Source organism: Sus scrofa, chromosome 7, assembly GCF_000003025.6.
Source record: "Sus scrofa isolate TJ Tabasco breed Duroc chromosome 7, Sscrofa11.1, whole genome shotgun sequence".
Lineage (NCBI taxonomy): Eukaryota > Metazoa > Chordata > Mammalia > Artiodactyla > Suidae > Sus > Sus scrofa.
In genome coordinates this window covers 1,754,729-1,780,417 of record NC_010449.5, presented here as the reverse complement: position 1 = coordinate 1,780,417, position 25,689 = coordinate 1,754,729, and the positions used below count along the sequence as shown (strand labels likewise).

At 49.4% G+C, this 25,689-nt stretch overlaps 1 long non-coding RNA gene across 6 annotated transcripts; it reads left to right on the top strand.

Moving 5' to 3' along the window:
• LOC106504299 lies at positions 4,274-25,166 on the top strand. 6 transcript variants are annotated; one of them, XR_002346227.1, is made up of 7 exons: positions 4,274-4,362; positions 15,638-15,812; positions 17,750-17,899; positions 21,753-21,870; positions 23,015-23,157; positions 24,274-24,429; positions 24,632-25,166. It is a non-coding gene; the product is annotated as a serpin B6 (long non-coding RNA). The 6 variants fall into 6 exon arrangements; XR_002346231.1 differs by having other exon boundaries at positions 4,331-4,362; positions 21,987-23,157; XR_002346232.1 differs by lacking the exon at positions 4,274-4,362 and adding an exon at positions 4,392-4,480.

Sequence of the window (25,689 nt, the reverse complement as noted above, 5' to 3'; positions counted from 1 at the left end):
ACGTTCACGGCCCAGACGTCACAGAGAGGGGCTGGCATTAGGAGAGCAGCCCTTCCCGCTGTTGTGCTGGAGCTGCAATGTCAGCAGGACAGAAGACACGTGCTCGGTGAGCTGTGTGGCTGCTGCCTTTCACGCTGGTTCCGGGTGAGATGCTGCCTGTGCTCCATCATCAAAACTGACTTGCGTCACATGGGTTGGATATGGGTTGCAATGTGCCTTTTGAGTGTGTTTTTTACCAATATATTATTTCCAACATTTGAAAGGACTATTTTCAAAAATAAAATACTACGAAAGAAAATATCTGCCTGTAACAATCTCAGATTCATAAACCCGATGAACTGCGTGTGGAACCACGGCCAAGAGTCTTTGTTCATCTCGGGTTTAAGCTGCCTACTGAAACATCAGACCGTTCCAGCAACACCCAAAAGGCGCTGTTTCTGTTTCTTGTGCATGGACTGCTGAATTCCTCTGACACTGAAATCAAAGGAACCAGTCTCCTTATCTGGGGTCATGTGGGGCAAGAAAATGCCATTCTCTTGCTGAGTGAGGCCAGATGTTGTCAGGTTAGCGTCAGGGGCCAGTTAGCAGGACTGGACAGAAAAGGCATCCTCTGGAGTCACTTTTGTTGACATCATTGCTGTATCTGAAGTGAGTTTTCTAAACATCGGACTCGAATGAATCACCTGGTATTACTGAGCAACAGCTGTACGTGTCCTTCCGCCAGTGGGCAGGGGTACTCTTCATTCACCAATGACCACCCCCCAACTCAGCTGCCACAACAACTGCCCTAGGTCATTCTGGGAGCGAAAGGCCCAACACTGCAAAGCCTGGAGGAAACCAGGTGCAGGTGAGACCCAGGGTTTCACCGCTTCACCTCGCTGGCCTTTCCATCCTCGCTGTGGTCTGTGGTCTGGAGAGAGTGGCACTGTCCAACAGGGAGCTGATGCCAGTATATCTAGTGGCTGAACAGCAGCAATGAGGAAGAGAGGATAAAACACAGAAGAGCTCTGAGTAGTGGTGCAATGGTAACACTTAGATCTTCAGCCACGCGGCTCTGCAGACCGGGTTGCCAGGGGTCTTTATCAAAGACTGCCAGTAACCTCTTCCCACCTGTAAATCCGTGGCTAAATGGTGGGGGGATCCTGCAAGCATTTCCAGTGATACCACATCACGCTGGTATTTCATGCTTAGTTAGAGACAGTTGAAACCCAGGCCTTTGTCACGTGAACTGTGATCAGAGTAGTTTCAGCTGTGTACTCATACCATTTATTTTGCTATATCTGATTTTGGGGTCTGATGTGGGATTTGATTCTGTTTTTCATTATAAGCCTCTTAGGGTATTAAGTTTCGAAAATGTGACAAACACACGCTTAACAACTTTATGCTAAGAGAAATCTTTCTAGAAAGGAGGGTGCTGAGTCTAGACTTATTAGCCTACGTAATTTGGAAAACAGTTCTCCCACCCAGTTTGAATCCAGGCAAGATGGCAGCGAATACTGGCCGAGAGAACCCCCGCCTAGGTCTCCCTGCCAAGCGACCCTAGCTTGAGAAAAAGCAAATGAGGTTAGGAATGACCTGTTCTTTTGCGGAACCAGGCTGGCTTCCTGGGCGCACCTTTTTATTTTGGAGATATTAAAGTACTAAAAGGTAGGTAGGATAAGAAATTTACCCTATTGGAGGTGATGCAATCGAACAAGAGAAAATGATCAGAGACATGAAAACTGGGGGAAGAAATACAACAATCTCTATTTGCAGGTGATAAAATATAGCTGTAGGACTCAGGGACTCAAAAGAATCAATGGGGAAAAAAACCCTAATACAAACAGTAAGAAAATTCATAAGGGCACTAGGTTAAAAGTTACCACATAAAAACAATCTTCTGACAGACAAGGAGAAGCCGGTAGGAAAACACAAGGGAAGAAAAGTGCTTGCTCGCAATATCGACGGAAAGATGAAATAACCAGGAATACATTCAACAAGAGAGGGGCAAACCTTCCCTGAAGAAAACTTTTAAAGTACTCCTGAAAAAGAGAAAAAACCTATTTGTGCGAACAGAAAGATCCTGCAGGTTCTTGGCTGGGGAGAGGATTAAGAAGTCCTTCGACCTCTCCAGGTTCTTGGGCTGGTCTAACAGTTGAATTGGCTTTAGACGGATTAACAGGAGAAAAACACATTTAGATTCCTATGTGTGGGAGTCCCCTGAAGCTGTAAGACCCAAAGGCGATCGGGCCATCGAGGCTCCTGTGTCACCCTGAGCGGAGGAATGGGGTGGGGCCGGGGCTTCTCACGGGGGGAGGGCCATCCCAAGGACGTAGGAGAGCAGACCTTTGGTTTGCCCTGCCCTGCAGGTAAGTCTTTCAGGTACAAAGTTATCTCCGGTAATAAACGGCTCTCTTTCTAGGCCAGGTCCCTGCATCTTTTAGTCAATATCTTTTAGGCAAATAAAGGGGAGGTCAAAGTTTTCCTGAGTCTGCCAGGTCTTGATTGCCTTCTGCTCACAATAACCCACATGCCAAAGGGGCACATTCTCGGGTGGCATATTCTGCTCCCCTTCAGACAGCACAACTAAATCAGTGCAATATGAACTCAACACAAGCTAAATTCAGTATGGTTCTAACAAATATGTGAGTACTTTTTTTTTGGAGAGTCAGACAAGTTGACTTTTTAGTTTTTATGGGAAAATAAAAGAAGCAAGGACAGTCAGGAAAACCCTGAAACAAAGGAGCAATGAAGGGTACGCGCTGTCCCAGGCGTACCTGCATCAGGAAAGCTCTATATTTTAGAGTGACTGACCAGCTGAAGCAGGCCAGAGTGCCTGCAGCTGTTTGGTATATAATAAAGTGGCCTGTCAAATTATCAGTAAAAATACGGATTTTTTTAAAAAAAAGGAGTTGGAACAACTGGAAAGGCATCTGAAAGAATTAAAATTGGATCTACATTTCCTATACACCAGGACAAACCCTAAATGGATCAGCTGTAGTAAAAAACAAAACAAAACAAAAACAAAACCCAAACTCCAAAAAACCACATAACTAGTGGAAGAAAACCCTGGTGAACTGCACAATCGGGAGAAAGACTTCCTAACTATGATCCAAAAATCTATACGCCGTAAAGGAAAAATAATCAAATTAGACTGCAATAAAAAATATATGCCAAAATCATCAGAAGCACTATCAGAAGACAGCTGAGAGGCTGGGTAAAAATATTTGTGACTTGTGCTACGAAGACTAATCATGCTAATACATAAAGAGCAGGTAAGAACCAAGGAAAAGGGAGTTCCCGTCGTGGTGCAGTGGTTAAGGAATCCGACTAGGAACCATGAGGTTGCAGGTTCGGTCCCTGCCCTTGCTCCGTGGGTTAAGGACCCGGCATTGCCGTGACATGTGGTGTAGGCTGCAGACGCGGCTCGGATCCCGCGTTGCTGTGGCTGTGGTGTAGGCTGGCGGCTACAGCTCTGATTCGACCCCTAGCCTGGGAAACTCCACAAGCCGCGGGAGCGGCCCTAGAAGAAACAAACAAAAAGAACCAAGGAGAAGGAAGTTCCCATTGGGGCGCAGCCTAAATGAATCCGACTAACATGCAAGAGGATGTGGGTTCTATCCGTCGCCTCGCTCAGCTGGTGGGGGATCCGGCGGCGTGGCCAGGAGCTGTGGCGTAGGTCGCATACGTGGCTCAGACCCAGTGTTGCTGTGGCTGTGATGCCGGCCGACAGCTGTAGCTCCAATTCCACCCCTAGCCTGCGAACCTACATATGCCGCAGGTGCGGTCCTAAAAAACAAAAACAAACAAACTAATTTTAAAAATGAACAAAAAGTCATGAACAGTTCACAGGGGTGGGGGGGTGGGGGTGTAAAACAGAGGTAATGGCTTATGTATTTTTCAGCCTCACTTATGATAAAGTAAATGTTAATTCCCTGAGACAGTATTTCTCACCTATCAGATGGGTAAAAATCCAAAGGTTTCCAGGCATCACTGCCGGCAAGGGTATGAAGAAGCTCTTGGACATAGCTGGTGAGAGGACAAAATGACAATCCCGAAGGAGAGGAATTTGACAACTAACAAAAATATATCTGTAGTATTCCTAGCAATTCCATTTCTAGGAGGATAAGGCATTCGCTCCATCCGCGCCCGTAGTGGCCCCAAGGAGGCGACACCGCACTGGGGACGGAAAGGACACAGTGGCGCACCTGTCGCCAACTCCACTCGGCCCTGCCCGGCCAGGGCCGGCCCGCCCCGCCCCCTCGGCCGCCCAGCCCCGCCCCCTCGGCCCCGCCCCGGCCCCGCCCCTGCCGGCCGCGGTATTTGAGGCCCCGGACGCCGCGATCGCCTCACCGCCGCCCCGCACGCTCCGGTCGCGCTCGGGTACGTGTGTGGGTCGTCCGGCCGCGAGGTCGCGCCTGCGGGCGGGGCGGGGAGGCGGGCCGAGCGGCCTGGCGGGGGCGCGCGTCCCGCTGGGGTTCCCTTTCGTATCGGCGGCGCGGTGAGTGTTGCGGCCGCCGCCGCCCGGGGCGCCAGGACCCTCGGACCTGCCCGCGACGCACGGGGGCGGCGCCCAGCCTCCCGGGACGCTGCGTCCGGCCCCGCGCGCACAGGTGACCACGGCCGGCCGCGGCCCCGGGAGAGCCCGCGGGCGCGTCGCAGGGCGCCGGGCGTTGGGAGCCGGGTGGGTGGGGCTGGAAGCGGGAGAGAAGCCGCCGGTCGATGTCCCGGCGGACCTCGCTGCCCAGCGGTCTCCTGCCCTGCGGTGTGGCCTGCGTTCGGGAGCGTCCGTGGCCACTCAGGCCTGCAGAGACAATCGTGAGGACCATTTCAGATCCTGTTAAGTCTGTTTTTTAGTTAAACTCGCCGCAGGCAAAAGATGACAAGACTTGATGTCTTTAGGGCTGAGAACGTGGGGGAAATTTTAATCATACTTGGGGTTTGCGTGCTAGATGAATTTGGCACTTACCCCCCCCCATAAAGTTTCGTTGGGGGGGGGGGAAGTATGGAAAATGAGTCCCCAGCTGCTGGGGAAGCTGGGTCAGTGCTGGCTCCTTTGCTTCTCTCCCCAGCTGTGCTTTGGGACACCTGCGAGCAGGGGGCCTGTGAAGGGTAACCTTTGGATTAGCGTCCTGCGGCCTGGGTTGCTGTGTGTTGGGGGGGCAGCCTGATGAGCAGGAAGGGCCGCGGTTCTCAGTTTCTGGGCGTGTCCCACTGTTCCCAACTCCCAAGTAATCTCACCCTGGGCTTCATGCCACCACAGAGAAAGGTCACAGTTTTAGTCAACTTGGACATGTAAACCAAGCATTTAAGATTATACGAAGAGTTCCTGTCATGGCTCAGTGGTTAAGGAACCCGACTAGGAGCCATGAGGACGTGGGTTCGATCCCTGGCGCCTCGCTCAGTGGGTTAAGGATCCGGCATTGCTGTGGCTGTGGTGTAGGCCAGCAGCTACAGCTCTGATTCGACCCCTAGCCTGGGAAATCTCCATATGCCACAGGTGTGGCCCTATAAAGAAAAAAAAAAAAAAAAGGTTATATGAGACCAATTCCAATCTAAGACATATTCTTACTTTCCACTTTTTGCTGCCACTTCCAGCCAGTAACAGTGAAATCAGAGTGAACAGAATCACCATTCTTTTCTGTTTATGCCAAGGGCACCTCCATCATACCAACTGCCTGTGCTCAGACCCCAGGGAGGGCCGCGTGCCTTACATTTCCAAGCTTTCTGGACCCGAGATGGGGCTTGGACATCAGCATAATGAAGATAATACACAGTTCTCCCCGCCATTTATTGACTTACCCACTGCATGTGCCAGGCATCAGTTTATCTCAGCTTCACAGTAAACCTAAAGTAGAAGGAACCCCCGTTTGCATATTAGATACACACACACACAGCCCCTGAAACTAGGCAGGGACAAAGCAGGAGCCCACGTCTCCAGTAAACCAATCTTTAATAGTTAAATCCTGTAGGAAGTTAAAGCATCCTTAATCTAATAAAGCAAGAAGCAGCACAATAGTGACACCTTAAAGACTTGTGACTCAATCAGTTGGATAAAATCACTTATGAACATGAGCTGCTGAAAGCTACTGGTGGAGCTACAGGGAAAAAATGATGCCAAAGACTGACCGTTAGACTTGCTTTGTGTGCGAACACACAGGTGTATGACATGGTTCATCAGTGAAACCGTAACACCGCTTTTTACGTTCATCATTAAATACTGACATTTTTAAAAAGTCGTCTGTATGGATAGTAGATAATTTAAAAATTTACAATGAATTTTACGCATGCGCGCGCGTGTGTGTGAAGGACACTTGGGGCTGCCTTATTTACGGAAGTTGAAAAGGTGGGGGCTGGGATAGCCGCCAATGGGCTTGCAGTGTGATCCTGGAAATGCATCCTTTTTTTTTTTTTTTTTTTTTGTCTTTTTGCCATTTCTTGGGCCGTTCCCACAGCATATGGAGGTTCCCAGGCTAGGGGTCGAATCGGAGCTGTAGCCACCGGCTTACGCCAGAACCACAGCAACGCAGGATCCAAGCCGTGTCTGCAACCTACACTACAGCACATGGCAATGCCGGATCGTTAACCCACTGGGCAAGGGCAGGGACCGAACCCGCAACCTCATGGTTCCTAGTCAGATTCGTTAACCACTGCGCCACGACGGGAACTCCAAAAATGCATCCTTATTACTTGTGTGAGCACTGAATGCAGAAGAGAGATCCCCCAATATAAAAGTCTCGCTAGAGCGTGTATCATTTTCTTTGCTATCTGGAATATCTTAGCAGTAAACTGTTTAAATTTGGTCCTATTTTTCTTTCTTTTTAGAATTAAGATCTCTAATCTTTTTATGACTGGTTATTAAGGATTTATATATTACTGCAAAGTGATAATGGAAGCCCGCTTATGATTATGTGATAGTGGCACATTATCTTCAGATTCATATTTCAGGACAAACAAGAAGGATTTTCATACTGATCGTCAATATGTGGACATTCATTTCAAAAGTAACAGAGAAACTGGGTAATAGGCAAAGAAATGGCTTTTCAATATGAAGATATTGTTTTACTCTCCTCACAAAAATAGTCTGTAGATTCGTGACCATGTGTCTCGCTTCTTCCCTCATAAAACCCTGCTAAAGTCACAGTAATGCTGTAAGACATTAAAAACACAAGGACAGAGAAACAGGAGCGGAGACGAAGAGTAGACACGAGCCGTCAGAGGACTTTGGAGGAGGGACATGAGGGGCTGGGTGCCTGTGGAGGGCAAACAGCCCAGGAGGCTGGGCAGTGAAGTGCGGGGCTGCAGAACGGGACGTGGGTAGGAAGCATGTCCCCAGATTGACTGGACCCGCACAGGCCATCCCGACCCTCAGCAGAAAACCACGCTCGCTGCCTAACCCCAACATCCAGTGGGAGGTGAGGTCTCACTCCTGCAGGATCTGGTGCCCAAACTCAGGGACCCCAGGCACGGGGCTGAAACAAGGGGATTCTGGATCTGGCGGGAACCCCAGAGCCGCTAGCTTTCTTGCAGCCAGACTCCTCTCTTTGCTGGTTCCTCCCTTGATCACCCCTTGGTCACACGTCGTCCCCATGTAGACAGTTCCTAACACTAATATGACTGCTGTCCCAGGATCCTCAGGCATTTGTGGAAAAAGCCTGTTGTAGAAAGGAGATCCAAATAAAATAAAGCAAACAGCAACCACAATAACAATACCTACAGCAAAAGACCCAGGCGCAGAGAGACAGTGCAGGGAGCAGAAGTCCACGTAGTAGACTGTGGCTGACCTTCTCCAAGGGGCTGGAGCGGAAGATCGTAAGGAAGGACCAGGAGAACACGGAGCTTTGCAAATTAAAGAGGTAATGGCTGAGACTGGAAAAACCAGTAGAAAGACTGGAAGAGAGTGAGAAGTGTCTTCCAGAAAATGCAACAAGACACCATCATGATGGAAAATGCAAGAGAAGGAAAAAGATGAGAGCAGAGCTCTCTACCCTGCAGAGAGCAGCGTGCGCATCCCAAAGTGCCCTCTAGAAGCCGCTTCTGTGTGCGCCACGCGTGCGAACAGGAGGTATGCAAAGAGAGGTCAGTCTGGAGGGAACTAACAAGGGCCTTAAAAATTCCCAGAGAATTTGCTAGACTAAAAGGGCCCACCAAGTACACAGCAAAATGAATAAAAGCAGACACATCACTGTGATATTCAGAACAGAAGGATCAGATTTCAGACGCTTCCAAAGAGCAGCGGGAGGGAGGAGGGATGAGGCTGGGCTCAGAATGTTTTCAGACTTGCAGCAGCAGAGCCAAAGGCTGGGAAGCAATGCAGTGGAACCTTAAAAAGTTCAGGGATGAAATTCCAGATGCTACCAAACTGTCCATCGTATGGAATAGCAGAATAAAGACATTTTCAGACATGCAAGAAGTCAAAACATGTACATTCTTAGAAAGCTATGGGACCATTTGCTTCATCACAGCAAAGGAGTCAGTCATGAAGCAGGAAGGCCCTGGGGCCCAGCACCAAGGATGTTATCGGCAAAGGGACGTCGGGGGACAGCAGTGCTGTGGGCCGAAGAGCAGTGGGTCCCAGATGGCGTCGTGTGGCTGGACAGTGTGGCTGAGAAACAGTGGGGTGGACACACACGTGTAATGACAGAGGATGGGACAACTGAGCCCAGGTGGCAGCTCTACTGGAGGAGCCTGGGGGACGAAAACTCACGTGGCATCCCCTTCACAGCAGGGTGTGCGAGGGACCTGGAAGGAAGTCTCTCTTCAGCTTTGCCACAATAGCGGCAAGACTCACAGGCCCGAGGATACAGTTGAGTGCTTTACAGATCTTTTCCCTTAAAAGAAACCGAGAGAGGGGCTGACATTTGCTATGTCTGTACTGGAAGAAAATTCAAAGTCGACGTAAGAGCTGTTGCTGCTCTAGGGGGAGGACGCTGGCGACGGACGTCTTAAGACAGGGGTCCTCTCGTGGCACAGCAGGGTAAGCGTCCGGCATTGTCACGGCAGCGCCTTGGGTCTCTGCTGTGGCACGGTTTTGATCCCTAGCCAGGGAATTTCCACATGCTGCGGGTGCGGCCAAAAAAAAATAAATAAATAAATAAAAAATAAAAAGCAATACAAATACCTCAAGATAAAGTAACCACTTCAGAGAGAACCCACTAGCCCAGCTGTGACCAAGAAGAAAACATCAGCTCACTGAAATACATTTGTAAAAAGTCATGAGTCCATTCATAAGTTCAAGTGAGGCGAACAAGATAAGCTTTAAAAAGGCACCAGAGAATTTCAGTTGTGTTTCAGGAAATATGGCCCTGATGCCCCATCTCAGATAGCTGTGTAGAAAGTGATTATTCATGTTCTGAGGCTAGGAAACAAGGTAGTTACATAAACCAAGCTAAAGGCCTAAAAATTAGACTAAATGATCAATAGCCAAGTTATATGGTTAAACTCTGGGTTATGCAACCCAGATGGAGGAAAACTAAAATACTCATTTTAAGGAAAGACACTAGTTTCAAGAAACTAAAATTTGGTGTTTGGCTGAGGCCTTGTAAAATCCCAGCAAAGGGGAAAGCTCAGTCGTCCCCACCTCCTTGGCTGTGCCTGCCGGTCAGAGAGGCAGCCGGGATGGCCTGATGGCCAGGAAGTAGACAGCCTGTGTGGGGAGGGGGTGGTCCCTTAAAATTATTTTAGCCGCAGAGAACCTGTAAAATAAACATGACCATCACCTTAGGAAAGGTATGAAAAGACAGGACAAAGGTAACAGGCCTGTGGTATTGATACCTTTGTGCTGGACCCACTTGCAGGTGTAGGAGCAAGTTTCGTAACCACTGTACTGTTTTGTGCACTTTTAAACAGGCATGAAAATCTTAGGTGATGCTAGCTTCCTAGACTTGTGAGTCCTTTTCCCTTTTTTGCTTTTTTTAGGGCTGCACCAACGACATACGGAAGTTCCCAGGCTAGGGGTCAAATCAGAGCTACAGCTGCCGGCCTACACCACAGCCACAGCAATGTGGGATCCAAGACTCAACCTACACCACAGCTCACGGCAACATCAGATCCTAAACTCACTTAGCAAGGCCAGGGATCAAACCTGCATCCTCATGGATACTAGATGGGTTTGTTACCAATAAGCCACGATAGGAACTCCTAGACTTCTAAGTTTGGATTTATTAGGTGTATAGGCGTTTAAATGTTTACTAAGTTTTGGTTGTGAAATTTTTTTTTTTTATTTTTAAACATTACTTAATGAATTTTATTACATTTATAGGTATACAGCAATCATCTGAAATTTCTAAGTTTGTTTTAGAACGTGTTTAAAGCTTAATCTGATATATTAAAATATGTAACCAATGCATAAATATTTAAGAAAAAAGAATTATTTTATTTTATTTTGGCTGCACCTGCAGTATATGCAAGTTCCCGTCCAAGGGACTGGATTTGAGCTGCAGCTTCGACCTACCCCACGGCTAGGGCAATGCCAGATCCTTAACCCGCTGCACCATACCTGGAACTTGAGAAAAAAGAATATGCTATGAAGAAGTGTGCTTTGTTTGAGAAAAAAATTCTATTTTTTACCAGACTGACAAATAACTAATTGACTATTGACTGGAGTATTTTAGTAGGGAATGTAGTTCTGTCTGTGAAATGAAAATCTTTGCGCCTACCAGCAGGGGGAGACACTGTGGAAGAGGGAGCCGGTAGATTATAACTTGTATCTGAGCATCTGAAAGTTACTGGAAGGATTTGACTGATGTATAGAACATTTGAGGAAAAGCTGCCAGAGATACGCAGAAAATGAAGAGTGAAGGCGGGAGGGCAAGCAGAGAAAATGGAAGGACAGGCAGTGCTGAGGGAGGAAAGGCAGTGAATTCCCAGCACACTACCTGGCTCAGCACTGATCGCTGCTTGATCCCGAGCACACAGGGGGCAGGGGGTGGGGGGGTGGATGGGGGGAAGAGGCCCTGTGGTCATTCGAGGTGTCTCAGCAATATCTGACTTTAAACTAGGTGTTTGCATATTAATTTCATAAAGAGAAATGAACCATTCCCCCTAAAAATAAACACAGGCATGTTGTAAAAAGAATGTGAAAATACAGAAAAATATTAAAAAAAAAAATTACCCACGATCCAGAAACATCTGGTTACAGCATTTCCTTCCATTCTGTCTATAAATTATGATCACGTGCTTTTCTTCCTAATTTACATATACAAGATTTTAAACTGTATTTATAGCTTTATGTTTTTTCACTTAATTTTATATATTCCTGATACATTAAGATGATATTTAAAAAAAACTGTTACCTCCATTAATATCCAGTCATGAATGTGGTTCTTGTTGGGCATTTTATTTTTGTCAAAATTCATTACAAATGACAGATGTATTCCAGATTTATTCTTCCCGTTTCAGAAGAATTTCAAAACAACAAAATAATTTTTTGTGTGCATTTTTAGGGCCACACCCACAGCATATGGAGATTCCCAGGCTAGCTGTAACCCCCAGCCTACTCCACAGCCACAGCAACGCCAGATCTGAGCTGCGTCTGTGACCTACACCACAGCTCGCGGCAATGCTGGATCCTTAACCCACTAAGTGAGGCCCCGGGATTGAACCTGCGTCCTCATAGATGCTAGTCAGATTCCTTTCCGATGAGTCACGATGGGAACTCCAAATGACAAAATAATTTTATACACCATACAGTTCAGGGTAGGGCTGGGCTCAGGGGACATTTCGTTTCTCACCGGGTGGGCAGAACCCTCTGTCTCCAAACATGTTTTGAGCTACTTGACTTTTAGCCGTGAGTCCTGGTCCCAGTCTTGAAACCTCGGGAGGTTAATTAAGTTCACCATCCAATATGGGCTGGAGTCTGCTCAGCCATAGGGAGGAGGTTCTAGTTCAGACATAAGGAGAGGGACTTCCCAGAAGGTATCGATAAAGCCTCTGAAACAGAAATCATAAGAGACGAGGGCATTTCCCTGTGCTCACCCGTGGGTCTCCACTCAGTACAACAACGGCTGCCTTAGGGCAGCAGAAGCAGGTAAGTGGTGGAGGACCTTTCTTCTAGAAGCTTCAAGAACCCAAAGACAGGGTCCAATATGATCTTCCACTGGAGTGAAGAGATCCCCGGATGCCAGGGATCTCAGCACCCTTGATTAATGAGGTGGCCCAGCCAATAGTTCAAGCTTCTAGAAGGCAGGGTCAGGTTGTTTTGCAAGGACAGGCCTCGACGAGGAAGGACAGACCCGCACGATCACACCGGAGTTGGCCAGGTAGACTTGACACTGCTCAGACAAGGACAGGTTCCGGACCCAGTGTTCACGAGACACAAAGCAGACGCCCTTCCTGCAGCTGGAGAACACACGGCTGACCTCAGAGGAGGCACTTTCTCCACTGCTGGCTGGAAAGCTATGGAAGAGACATGATCCAGGGTGGAGCAGCTGGCATCTAGAAGTTGGCCGATTAGATGATACAGATCACCAGCGCCTTGTTGGCCGTTCCACCAGTGAGGACCATAAGCCTCCAACCTGCCACTATCCAGGAGTTCTGGCCACAGACCCTTCGTCTTTGTGACACCACCCGGGTGCAGACAGGAAGCACATCTGCAGGTGGACCCTCGGCAGGACCTCAGGTTTCGCTCCACAGCCCGGGCTTCCCAACCGTGCGCCACGGGTTCAGGGAGCACTCCTCTCGGTTACTACTCAGCAGGTGTCGTCCTTTGGGTCTGCAAATGCAGAAGCGGCCCAGGACAGAGGGCTTGGTGTCGCTGGCAGGCAGCAGGCAGGTCTGGAGGATGGGCCACAGGGCATGGTGGTCCTGGGCCAGGATGATCAGCCACAGGGCCTGGCAGTCCACCAGGGCGTGCCAGCACCAGCACACCTGGCGGCAATGTCGGATTAGCGTGCGTGGGGCACATGGCTCAGCAGCATCAGGAGCAGCTCCGATGGCAACTGGTTCAGGCGCCGAGCCTCCTCCACTTCCAGCTCTGGCACAGGGACACCAACAGGCTAGGCCAGGGAGGCCAAGTGGTCCATGGTCTCACAAGGTCCAGTTGCCACCCTCACCACCATGGGCACCAGTGCACAGGCAGCCAATCCCTCCGTGGCCTCACTGGCTGCCCCCCACCCACTGATGTCCCCTCCCCCACTAGTCCTACCTAGCATCTCCCTTGTTGGGCATTTTAAGGGCTTTTAAAAAAATTTTTTTAAATTGAAGTGTCGTTGATTTACAGCATTGTGTTAGTTTCTGGTGTGTGGCAAAAGTGATTCCAGTTATATAACTTTTCGTATTCTTTGCCTTTATGGTTTATCACAGGATATTGAATCTAGTTCCGTGTGCTGCGCAGTAGAGATCTTTGTTGGTTACCTATTTTACATATAGCACTTTGTTTTTTGTTTTTGCTCTTTAGGGCCACACCCACAGCATATGAAGTTCCCAGGCTAGGGGTTGAATCGGAGCCGTAGCCACTGGCCTACACCACAGCCACAGCCACGAGGGGTCTGAGCCACGTCTGTGACCTACACCACAGCTCACAGCAACACTGGATCCTTACCCACTGAGTGAGGCCAGGGATCGAACCCGCATCCTCAGGGATCCTAGTTGGGTTCTCTGCTGCCGAGCCATGATGGAACTCCATTTTTGAACTTTTAAAGTTCATGTTTTTAAAAAGAGTGTCTTTAATTTGCTCTTTTTTTGGTGGGAGGTGGGGAGCTGTGATTGAGAGGGTGAGTCCAGAGCCACACACCCGGTTTCCAGTGCTCGTTTTGCTAGTTGTAGCCCTGCACGTATTTCCACTGGGGTCTTTTTTTCTTTAACATCAACTCTTTTTGGAACCTGTTTTACTCCATTCTCTTCTCGGTTTTAATTAAGAGTATTTCATTGATTCTGGCTGCTGTGCAGGTAGGCCATCTCGTGGTTTGCTAATTATGCTTATTTTGTGTTATTCCTGATAAACTTTCATCCTGACTACGTTTCTTGAGTTGTATCTGCCACGGCCTGAACTATCGGGGCAGTTCACACCAGGGCCAGGGCTCCTCGCCCCGTTCCTATTTGGGGAACACAATTACTGCCTCTAATGCTCTATTGTCAGTGACGCAGATGAGGAAGCATGGGAGGTATCGTTTCCGATTTGACTTGGAGACCCAAGAGTGGGCTGTTCAGTCATGTCACGATTAACATATTTTCTGTCATAAGATGACCCTGACGGGCTCAGATAAACCTCCGGAGCATCGCGATTTACTGCTTCTCTTTGGTTCAGTGACTTTGTAGGCGTGGATGTGATTTTACCTTCAATGGTTGTCAGCAGTCGTCGTCAACTGAGAAAAGGCCGTATTACTGGCCTTTGAAGACAGGCGAATGTTTGCTTTTTTCTGCATTAATATGAAGAGTTTTGGGATATTAAATAGGAAGAGGATGTGGCGGAGGAAGATGTTTTTTCTCTTCTGGGTTCTTTCCGGCAAGTCTAGTGTTACATGACGTAAGACAGGTAATAGAAGAAAAACAATCACATGGCAATTTCATACGCATGGGAGGCTCAAAGAAGTGACAGCAGACAGTTTTATGCCTTTTAGACAAAGAAAAAACTGTTTGTGAAGATTTGACAACACAACAGGGTTCTTGCTTGGGGCAGCAAGTTAATGAAAAAGCAACAGGGTCTGTGCGTACAGCCTTTTTGGCCTTGAATTTCCCGTCTCTAGCCCTCAAGAGTGGCTCTCTGCCTCCTGGGACAGGCGGTATCTTCACGTGGAGATCTCTGTTCCACTTTCAGGGCACAGGAGAGAGTCAGTGTCCCTCTTGCACCAGCTGTTTCTCACGAACTCTAATTCACAGTACTCAGTGTGCTAAAGTGCTGTATTTGGGGACGGCCACCCTGAACCCCCCAGGAGCACGATGAGCTGGTACCTCCCCTTCCTTGTCCGGGGAGCAAGTCAAGCAGCCGACTCAGAGTGCCAGCACTGGGGCTGGGGTCCCCGTCTCCCTCCTGTCTTGAGCCTTTTCTGCTGGGTCTCCTGCTGTTCTTCCCACTTGAGAATTTGAGAGGAACTGTTCTTTTCAGCTTCAGTTCCCTTGACACAAACACGCAGAAGGGCACTGGATTCTCCGACAGGTACTGTGGGCTGGCTGAGCTTGTGCTTTCCTCGTAGCAGAAGAGGCGGACGTGCCTTTTGAGGTCAGTGACAGAAAGGTCAGGAGCAGAAGCACATCTGTTGGATGTGACCGGAGACAGTGCTTTCTTAAGAAGTGGCCTCTCTTAGGCTGGCGTTTCCATCTGAATTAACACTCCAGCCTTTGAGGGGAATGGAGTTTGGGATCAGGGTGGGGCTGGGGGGGGGTGCGGGACCTCTCAGCTGGTGGTGACCTTGCAGCAAACACACACACCTGGTCCTATACCCTGGCCTTCCTTGGGTTCACAGAGCGCCTTGGGGCAGCAGCCTTGCCAGGGGACTGGCCATCTTGGTGCCACTGTCACCAGCATCACTGTTCAATTTTGTCCACTTAATATTAGGAACCCACAAAATAATTCTGAGGGCTCCCAAAAGAAATCAAGTTTTGTGCGTGCACCTCTTTGCCCACCTAACCAAAGTGTCACTGGTAACTTAACAGCAGGGTGGGATGCGGTCGTCACGGAGCCTAAACGGATGTGTCACTGATTTTAAATCCATTGTTTCAGACTTGCCGTCATGGATGCTCTGTCGGAGGCAAATGGCACTTTTGCCTTAACCCTTCTGAAAAAGCTGGGTGAAGACAACTCCAAAAATGTGTTTTTCTCACCCATGAGCCTCTCCTCCACGCTGGCCATGGTCTTTATGGGGGCAGCAGGCAACACCGCAACTCAGATGTCCCAGGTGAGTGCCTGAAGCCATTTCTGGACAACAGTTCATGCTAATAATTAGTCAGCTGAGCTGGTTCTCCATGTGTCAGACCCCAAAGGCCTTGCTCTTGACAGGTAACTCCTTCTCTGCTGCCCTGTCCCCTGGGCCTCCCGCATGGTGTCTCTTTGGCAGGGTGGCCTGGGCTTCCTGACAGCTCAGTGCCTGGTTTCCAGGAGGATAAGCCTGAATGGCCAAGTGCTTGTCCAGCCACTGCCCTATCACCCCAGCTAAGGCCCGCCTGGCTAAGGCCCAAGCCCGGAGTCGGCCCAAGAAAGGCTGTGTGGGGCACCAAAGTCCAGCTCACTGGGCCACGATGGCGGCCACAGTCTGCTCTGTGGCCTCTAAGGAGTCACAGCCCCCACCCCCACCCCAAGGCAGCCCACTTATTTCCATCCTCCTTGCCCCAGGCCCCAGGGTCTCATCCGGGTTGTGGGCCGAGGTCTGACTCTGGGGCGATCGAGGCCCCTTGGTGCAGAGCTGTGTGGACTAAAAGGCAGACTGTCTCCTGCCACACCCCCAGCACTCAATGGAGAGCAAGGGAGGGATCTCCCAGTGGGCTGGGGGCGTTGTGGTGTGCTCCAGCGGGCAGAGTCCAGGACCCGGGGGCCTGAACAGCGGCGGTTTACTTCCTCCCAGTTCCAGAGGCCAGACGTCCAAACGCAAGGTTGCTGCTTCTAAGCCCTGTGGGTTTTCTATGCATCAATTTAAAAATTCTCCATCACTGCTCGGGAACTTGTGCACAAGCTTGTGAAGCAGGGCTCTGCTGGGGTGGGGACAGTGTCCTGCAGGTGCTCAGAGGCCCCTGTGCCCAGCCCTGAGGCCCTCTGGGCGGTCTTACTCTCTAAGGTTTACCAAAGCGGATCCTGATCCTGCCCTTGGGTCTGGCCTTTGCCCTGAGGCCGTCCCTTACTTTCAGGATTTTCCACCAGCCGGAGAGGCTGGGAGTGAGAGCATTTGCACGGTCTTCCCAGTAAGTCCTAGACGGGAAGTATTTCCTTCAAATTCTGCCTGAAAGTGGAACAGTTCCCGCTTTCACGCATCTTTCCCACCCTCTCCTCTCTGCCAGGCGGCTGCAGACGCCACATTCTGTCTGGGCATCTCCTTAGGCAGATGCCCAATTCCTGGGGAAGCGAGCCAGCCGTCCTGCCTCTGCAGGTGCAGTCCCTCCCGCTCTCCTGCCACACGCTCCCTTCTTCGCGATTCTGCACCGACCTCCTGGCCCCACTCAGTCTGCTCACTCCCTGTCCTGCCAGCCTTGGCCACTGTTGGGCCCAAAGCCACTGCCTAGGCTTTAGCTTTGGGTCGTGGCAGGAATACCCTTGGATGGCTGCCTGGGCCTTCTGTGGCTGGAAATGACCATGATAATTTCTCAGAGGCTGGGGCCTGGCCCAATGGTGCCCGCTGGGCTCACTCTGGATCCAGGAAGGGCCTTGGTGCTGCCTGTTGGCAGAGGCCTCCTTCCTCCCACAAGGAGCCGCCACAGCCCTGGAGCCTTGGATTTCCTCATAGCATGAGGACAGGGACAAAACGGCGCACGTACACTAACTACCAGGCCTTTTCAGGCCTAGGTCTCGAGCATTCCACTGGTCAGAGGACATCCCAGGGCCAGCTCCGACCCAAGGCTGTGGCCTGGGCTTGCAGAGACAGGAGGCCTGGTGGGCAGCTTTGTCTGTCAACAGACCACAAGGAATGGGCACATGGAGCTGGCTTTGTGAGGGGCATTTCTGCTCCTGCCAGCACAGCTCCAACTCCCTGTGGGAGGGAGGCTGGGTGCCTTCTGAGGGCTTTGTCTTTAGTTGGGTGACTCTTCCAAGCTGCAGTGAGGCTCTGAGGCTGAGCTTAGGGTTGTATCTGTTTCCCGTACCCGAGGCATACCGAGCTTGTGCATTTTTCTCTCTTTTTGATTTCAGGCACTTTCTCTAAGCAAAAGCAGCAGCAAAGGTGGAGATGTCCACCAGGGTTTCCAGAACCTTCTCACCGAAGTCAACAGGACTGGCACACAGTACTTGCTCAGAACCGCCAACAGGCTCTTCGGAGAGAAGTCTTACGGTTTCCTCCCAGTGAGTCTGTCACACTTGCTGTTTTTACCGAGAAGGTGGCGGAAAGTGGCGGGAGGCGGGGAGTGGAGACCACGTGGGGGAGTGAAAGGCTTGTGGGCTGAGACTCACTCGGGTGACACAGGATCTCATTTGCTGACCTCATGCACTTCCTGGAACTGTTTCAATTCCATCCCCTGTAAACAGAGCCTATAATAACACTGGCCAGATATTTGCGAAGCTTAAATGAGATAATTATAAAAGAACTAAAACGGAGTGGAGTACAACTCAAGACGAGTTGGCCAAAACAAAGAAGTGATCAAAATGAGAATTTCTGATCATTGCTTTTCACATCTTGGTAGTTTCTGTGCATTGTGAGGCTTGTTCAGTTTTTCATGTGTGTAAATATTTTGGTTGTTTTTTCCAGTGCAAAATTTTAAGAAACTTTCGTCTAATTATACTGGTTCTACTTGTTTATAATGCTTTCATGATTCTTTTATTTTTCAAAAACTACTCAAGTAATCTCTGCATATATTCCTGTTCTATAAAGATGCAAATAAAGCAGACAAAGCAAGAGGCCTCCCGAACGCTCTTCCACACCCCTTCACGCCCCTCCCCTCCCCAGAAGAGCTTTTATAGATGTGATATTTGCCCCGTGTCTGTACAGAAACGAGTTCTCAGATTCCCCTACAGATTTCAACCTACTGTACAGTTTTGTTGTTGTTGTTGTTGCTATTTCTTGGGCCACTCCCGCGGTATATGGAGGTTCCCAGGCTAGGGGTTGAATCGGAGCTGTAGCCACCGGCCTACGCCAGAGCCACAGCAACTCGGGATCCGAGCCACGTCTGCAACCTACACCACAGCTCACGGCAACGCTGGATCGTTAACCTACTGAGCAAGGGCAGGGACCGAACCCGCAACCTCATAGTTCCTAGTCGGATTCGTTAACCACTGCGCCACGACGGGAACTCCAAACATTATACTTTTTTTTTTTAATTTAATTTTTTTTTTTAATTTTTTTTTTGTCTTTTTGCCTTTTGAGGGCTGCTCCTGCAGCATATGGAGGTTCCCAGGCTAGGGGTCTAATCAGAGCTGTAGCCACTGGCCTATGCAGAGCCACAGCAACTCAGGATCTGAGCCACTTCTGCGACCAACACCACAGCTCACGGCAACGCTGGATCCTTAACCCACTGAGCAAGGCCAAGGGATCGAACCCGCAACCTCATGGTTCCTAGTCGGATTTTTTAACCACTGAGCCACAACAGGAACTCCCACACACAGTTTTGTAATGTGCTTTTCATCCCGACACCAGGTGGTAAATTCTTTGCATCTCAGGACATGAGTGCCTCACCCTTTTTAATTGCAGCTGGAATCTTGGCTGTGGGTGACCGTGATGGGCATTTAGGTGGGCCATGCAGACAGGGAATGGCATGTGCAAGATTTTGTCCCATTGTCTGTATGCTACTCCAGCTGGATCTGTTGCGGGGTGGGGTGGGGGGGCTTTAAAGCTGAGAACGCTGCCCAGTGCCTGCCCTTTACAATGTCGCAGGGCGTGTAGCAGAGCACATTTCCACCCTGAGGTCACCACAGCACCTAGTTACTCCTTAGAAGTCTGATTATTCATGAGATTGAACAACTTTTCTTGTGTTTATTGAACTTTTATATCTTTTCTGAGAATTGCCTATTTATATGTCCTTTTTACACAATTTTTCTTCTGGGCTTTATGTCTTTTTTTAAAAAATTTATAAGTTCTTTATATCTTGGGGATATCAACCTTATTCAGTTGTGTTTTTTTTCCACTATTTTCACATTTGTTTCAGATTCTAAATTAACTGTTTTAAAATAAATGGTATAAAGTGAATGTAGTCAAGATGAGGTCAAATACTGGTAAGATTTGCATACCACAGTGATTATTTTTAAGAATGTGGTTTACTTATTTTTATCAGTCTCAGCTACATCGTAGGTTATTGTCTTTTTTTTTTTGTCTTTTTGCCATTTCTTGGGCCGCTCCTGCAGCACATGGAAGTTCCCAGGCTAGGGGTTGAATCGGAGCTGTAGCCACCGGCCTACGCCAGAGCCACAGCAACGCCGGATCCGAGCCGCGTCTGCAACCTACACCACAGCTCACGGCAATACCGGATCGTTAACCCACTGAGCAAGGGCAGGGACCGAACCCGCAACCTCATGGTTCCTAGTTGGATTCGTTAACCACTGCGCCATGACGGGAACTCCGGTTATTGTCATTTTTAAAAAAGCCTTTGATATAAAGAAAAACAAAACTTCCAATACACACAAAGAATTGGCTAATTTTCCTTAGTTTCTTTTTTGTGGGTCTTTTAAGAAAAGCATTGATATTTAAAATGTTATTTTGATACTGGAATATAAAGAGATCAGAAATATTTGCCAGTTATTTCATGGTGATTTAGTTTTCCACAAATCCAGTGCCAATCACAATGTATAATGATATTCCTTTGGTTTAGGAATATCATTAGTCATCACTTATTAAATAGTAACTTAAATGGCAGTTGCTTAAAAATGTTTAGAAGTTGTACAAATCACCCATCAATATATGGGTGATCAGTTTGCTTCTAGTCTATTTTCTTAGATTGAGAGACCTAAGGTTTTTTCAAAAGCACCAGTCAACAAGCATAGCAGTGAGGTTGGCAAAGCATGAATCACGTGAGGGTTGCATGAAATGATGTACCTGGACCACCTGGAACAGCATCCCCAACCTGTGGAGAATTCATTCAGTAATGTCACGCCAGCTGGTACTGATGATAATAGCTCTCCTTGGCCTTAAAGTACCCTCGGAGGGGTAGCTACTGCTGTGTCCTCACAGGAGAACAAGGAAGCTCAGAGAGACCAAGTGACATTTCCAAGGTCACACAGCTAAGAAGCCACAGGATTTGTGCTCACAGCTGTTGTGCCACATTGCTTCTCTTCTGCTGCACTGAAGGAGAACTGGGAAACCCTGTAGTTTTAGAACAGTCCTGAAAAGGGGATTAAACATTTAGCTATAAGCTGTTCAAAAGAAAGACTGGAGAGTGCCCTTTGTGGCTCAGCAGTTAACAAATCTGACTAGGATCCATGAGGATGCAGGTTCGATCCCTGGCCTTGCTCGGTGGGTTAAGGATCTGGTGTTGCCATGAGCTGTGGGGTAGCTAAGACTGGAAAACCACCCCACAGTGAGCCATCAACTAGTTACTTCAATCCGCTTCTCTTCCGTCAATGTTCTGGTTTTACATGGTAGAACTCAGGTGTTCGCTAGTGTCCTTATCTTGTAGACTGTATTTCGGAAAGGGTGCTGAAGTCTCTTCTGAGCTGCTCGCCCTCTAAAACTGAACCATCCACGACGGCAGCTACCTATATCCAGTGTCACTCATTGCACTCAGTTCCCAGCGGCAGCAGTTCAAGTGCTCACGGGAGCATTCTGGACAGTGCAGAGTCAGAGCACGGCCACCACCGGGAAAGCCATGGACGTGGCGGTGTGGAGTTCGGGTTTCCTTGTATCATGCGGCACAGCACACCCTGGTGCTGAAGTGCAGAGGGAGCATGGCCCTCGCTGTGGTGGGAGCTCCCCTGGGCACAGCTGGGGCTCTGCAGTGGCTGGTCTCCGTGCCTTTGTCCTGACCTTGCCGCTGCAGCAACTCTCGTGAAGGATCAAGCAGTTCCCGGTGTCTATTTGACATCCAGACTCAGTTTTACTCAGTCTGTAAGGTTAAAAGTAGCTGCAAATGGAGAAATTGGATTTTAGGTTAATTTCATGTGCACGTGACGTACGTACGTAAACCATAAAATGATCAATGTTCTGATTTGGAGAGGTGAGGGAAGCTGTTGTTTTTGTAGCCATGCGATCCCCTTGCTCTGTCTCTCCTAGTCTTTCAAAGATTCCTGCCGCAAATTCTACCAAGCGGAGATGGAAGAGCTGGACTTTGTCAACACGACAGAGGAGTCCCGGAAACACATAAACACCTGGGTAGCCCAGAAGACAGAAGGTGAAACTACACTGTCATTCTGTTTAACAGCACTGTAATCAAAACTTAGTGTCCGTCCCTTTTCAAGACTATCAAGTGTACACACAACTGGGTTTTTTTTCTTTTCCAAATAACAGCCACAGCTCCTGCTGTAGCGCAATGGGATTGGCAGCATCTTGGGAGCGCCAGGCTGCTGGTTCCATCACCGGCCTGACACAGCAGATTAAGGATCTGGTGTTGCTGAAGATACGGCTTAGGTCATGACTGTGGCTCAGATCTCATCCCTGGTCCAGGAGCTCTGTATGCCATGGGGTGACCAAAAAATGGGGGGGGGTAAATTCTTAAAATCTGCTTCTGAAATACTGTCAATGTATGACTATTTTCTCTAGCTTTTTCACGTTGTTTATGTTAATGCAGTCTTCTTTCCACAAACGGTGTAAAGAGCAGTTTGGGTCCAGGTCTCCAGCTGCCTGCCTCCCAGCACTGCTGGCGCTCTCTGGTCACCGGGCCTCACTGTGGACACTCGGTTAAGCCCTCATCCACTTGCAGTTCTTGGCGTCCATGCTTCCCGCGTTTAATGCTGCATCCTCTCACCTTTGGGAGACCATCTCCTGAGGTCACGGACACTCAACCTTCTCTTCTGTGAATTAGCCTGCACATCTTACTTTGTTCATCTTATACGTTTTATGCAACTGATGGTATTCTTCTGACTAGAGCGCTTTTTTTAAAATTTTTTATTTTTAGGGCCACATCCGCAGCATATGGAAGTTCCCAGGGTAGGGGTTAAATCAGAGCTGCAGCCGCTGGCTTATGCCACAGCCACAGCAATGCCAGATCTGAGCCGTGTCTGTGACCTACACCACAGCTCATGGCCATGCTGGATCCTTAACCCAATGAGCGGGGCCAGGGATTGAACCCACATCTTCATGGATGCTAGTTAGGTTCGTTACTGCTGAGCCACAGGGGAACTCTCTGGCCAGAGCTTTTAAAATCTGGTTGCTGCCCTTGTTTCAGGGACTAGTCTCCTTGTACAGGGTTATGTCTGGACATCAGATTCCTTCACTGTGCCCTTGACTCCTGAGGGATATGGCCCAGTGAATACTGTCCCCAGTGCACCCATCAGGAAATCCTTTCAGCCAAGTGGTCCTTTAATTCTTCTTTTCAGGTAAAATTACAGACTTGCTGTCTCCTGATTCAGTCAACTCCATGACTCGTCTAGTTCTCGTGAACGCCATCTACTTCAAAGGAAACTGGGATAATCAGTTTAACAAAGAGCACACCAAGGAAAGGCCGTTTAAAGTCAGCAAGGTGAACGGGAATACTCTGCAGTACCAAAGGAGGTTCCTAGAGACAGCTCCTATGTAACGTGTGCTTCTTGTGGCCTCGGGCACAGCATGTCTGGGGCCTTCCTCTTGCTCAGCTCCTCCCCTGCTGTGTCATCAAAGGGGGCTGGGGACTCTTGGCTTCTGGTCCGTAGCGCTGGTGGGCCTTCTATCTGTATTACAAATCCCAGGGTGCAGCTTTCAGGCTCAGGGTCCTTCTTAGCTTCCCAGAACTTTTGAGCTCAAATTCAAACTCTGAACTGTGGCACAGGAAGCTCTTTGTGGGCCTGGGTCCCACCTGCCTCTTCTCACATCTCTAGCTCTGTTCTGTCTGTACCTGTGTCTCCTTTCTCTCCAGCAGAACCTGCGAGTCTTCCCTAGCAGTGCCCCCTAGCCTGGTTTCTAACCCCTCCTCTAAGCTGTCACGGAGCCCCTGTCCTCCTCAAGGTGATCGGGAGGGTCCCTGGCCCCTGTGCAGATGCAGGAGCAGGGAGATCACTTAGGAGCTGTCGTGATGACCAGTGCCGGGCTGACAGCAGTGAAGGTGGGAGGCACAAGTTATATTTTTGTTATATTTTAAAAGTAGAGCCAACATGATTTGTAATGAGTCAGATGTGGGGTGGGAAGGACAGGGGGCAAGGATACTCCCGAGTTTTCTGACCCTGCGATGAATGGGATTGCCGTCAACTGAGATGGGAAACTTGTCAATGGAGCAGATGTGGAGGGGAGCACAAGGGGCCATTGTGACAGGTGGCATTGGAGGTTTCTTTTATGTCCAAATGCAATGTCCAGTAGGCAGAAAAATATAGGCATCTGGAGTACGGGGAAGAAGTCCTGGTCAGGAATGTAAATTTGGGAATTCTATTTAAAGTCACAAGACTGGATGAGGTCACTGAGAGAAAAGCAGCATAAGGCCCAAACCCTGGGTACCCCAGAGCTTGAAGGCTGAAGCAGTGATGATGAGCTGGCAAAACAGGAGGCTGGGGTGGTGTCTGGAAACCAAAAAGTATTGCTGGAGGTTCAGAGTGTCTGGCTCTGTTGATTCGTTTAGTGTGTCAGCTGGATCTAGTTTCAACGTAATGTTTCTTCACTTGCTTTACAGAATGTGAAGAAACCTGTGCAAATGATGTTTAAGAAGTCTACCTTTAAAATTACCTACATAGGAGAAATATTCACCCAAATTCTGCTGCTTCCCTATGTCGGCAAAGAGCTGAACATGATCATCATGCTGCCGGATGAAAACACCGATCTGAAAACGGTAACTCAGCAGGGAGTGTGCTGCGGGGAGCAGAGGGGATCGTGGGGACTCTGCCCAGCAGGCTCCCCGTTTCCCAGCAAAGTCTTCCTCAGGCTGGCACGCCCCTCTCACACCACACAGGGTAGAGCGTGGGCGCCAGAGCAGACAGCCCCGCCGGGCATCACTGTTCTGGTTCCTGAGAACTTGCCCCCTCCTCTTCCAGGTGGAGAAGGAACTTACTTACGAGAGGTTCGTCGAGTGGACGAGGCCGGACATGATGGATGCCGAGGAGGTGGAGGTCTTCCTCCCCAGGTTTAAGCTGGAGGAGGACTACGACATGGAGGGCGTCCTCCGCACACTGGGCGTGACGGACGCCTTCGAGGCGGCCAGGGCAGACTTCTCTGGAATGTCATCCCAGAGAGACCTGTACCTGTCCAAGGTCGTGCACAAGTCCTTTGTGGAGGTCAACGAGGAGGGCACGGAGGCAGCGGCTGCCACCGCCGCCATCATGATGATGCGCTGCGTCAGAATCAGCCCCAGGTTCTGTGCCGACCACCCTTTCCTTTTCTTTATCCAGCACAGCAAAACCGGCGGGGTTCTGTTCTGTGGCCGGTTCTGCTCCCCGTAAGGAAGTGCTGGGCTCTGCTGGCAGCCCCTCTATCTCCCACCGACCTTTTCCTTGACACTCTGATGTGTCTGTAACCCAAAGTGACCTTTGGCGACAGTCCAAAAATAAAGGGCCTGATCGTGAAACCCCACGTTGAGAACGCTCATGTGTTCGCATGTCTCGCGTTTTCCAGGACCTGACGTGGCCATGCATGGGGGTCCACGGTCATGCTGCAGAGGCAGCACCACTGCTCAGCAATCGCCTGCTCCGAGGTCATCCCTTTGCTCTCACAAGCCCCAGGCACGAGATGGTAAGCAGTGCCTTCTCCCTCTTCTGCCCAGTGGCCTCATCTGTGAGAAAACAGAGAGAAGGAAGGCTACCGGCAGCCGTGGGGAGCAAGGCTCAGAGACACACAGCAGGAGTTCTATTCCAAAACATGTCATGAACTCTCCAGAAAACAGTACGGGGTCAGGGAGGGCCATTAACTCAGACCCATGAGAAGTCAGTTCCATTTCCCGCTGTGCTTGCATTCCGAGGGATCTGTGGTCACAACCGTCCACTGCCCCTAACAATTGTTTGATTTCCACCAGGAACCAGAGACGAGTAGACAGGTCCTGTTCTTAGTGATGGAGTTTAAGACAAATTTAGGAGTACGTGCCAGATGACTATTCTAC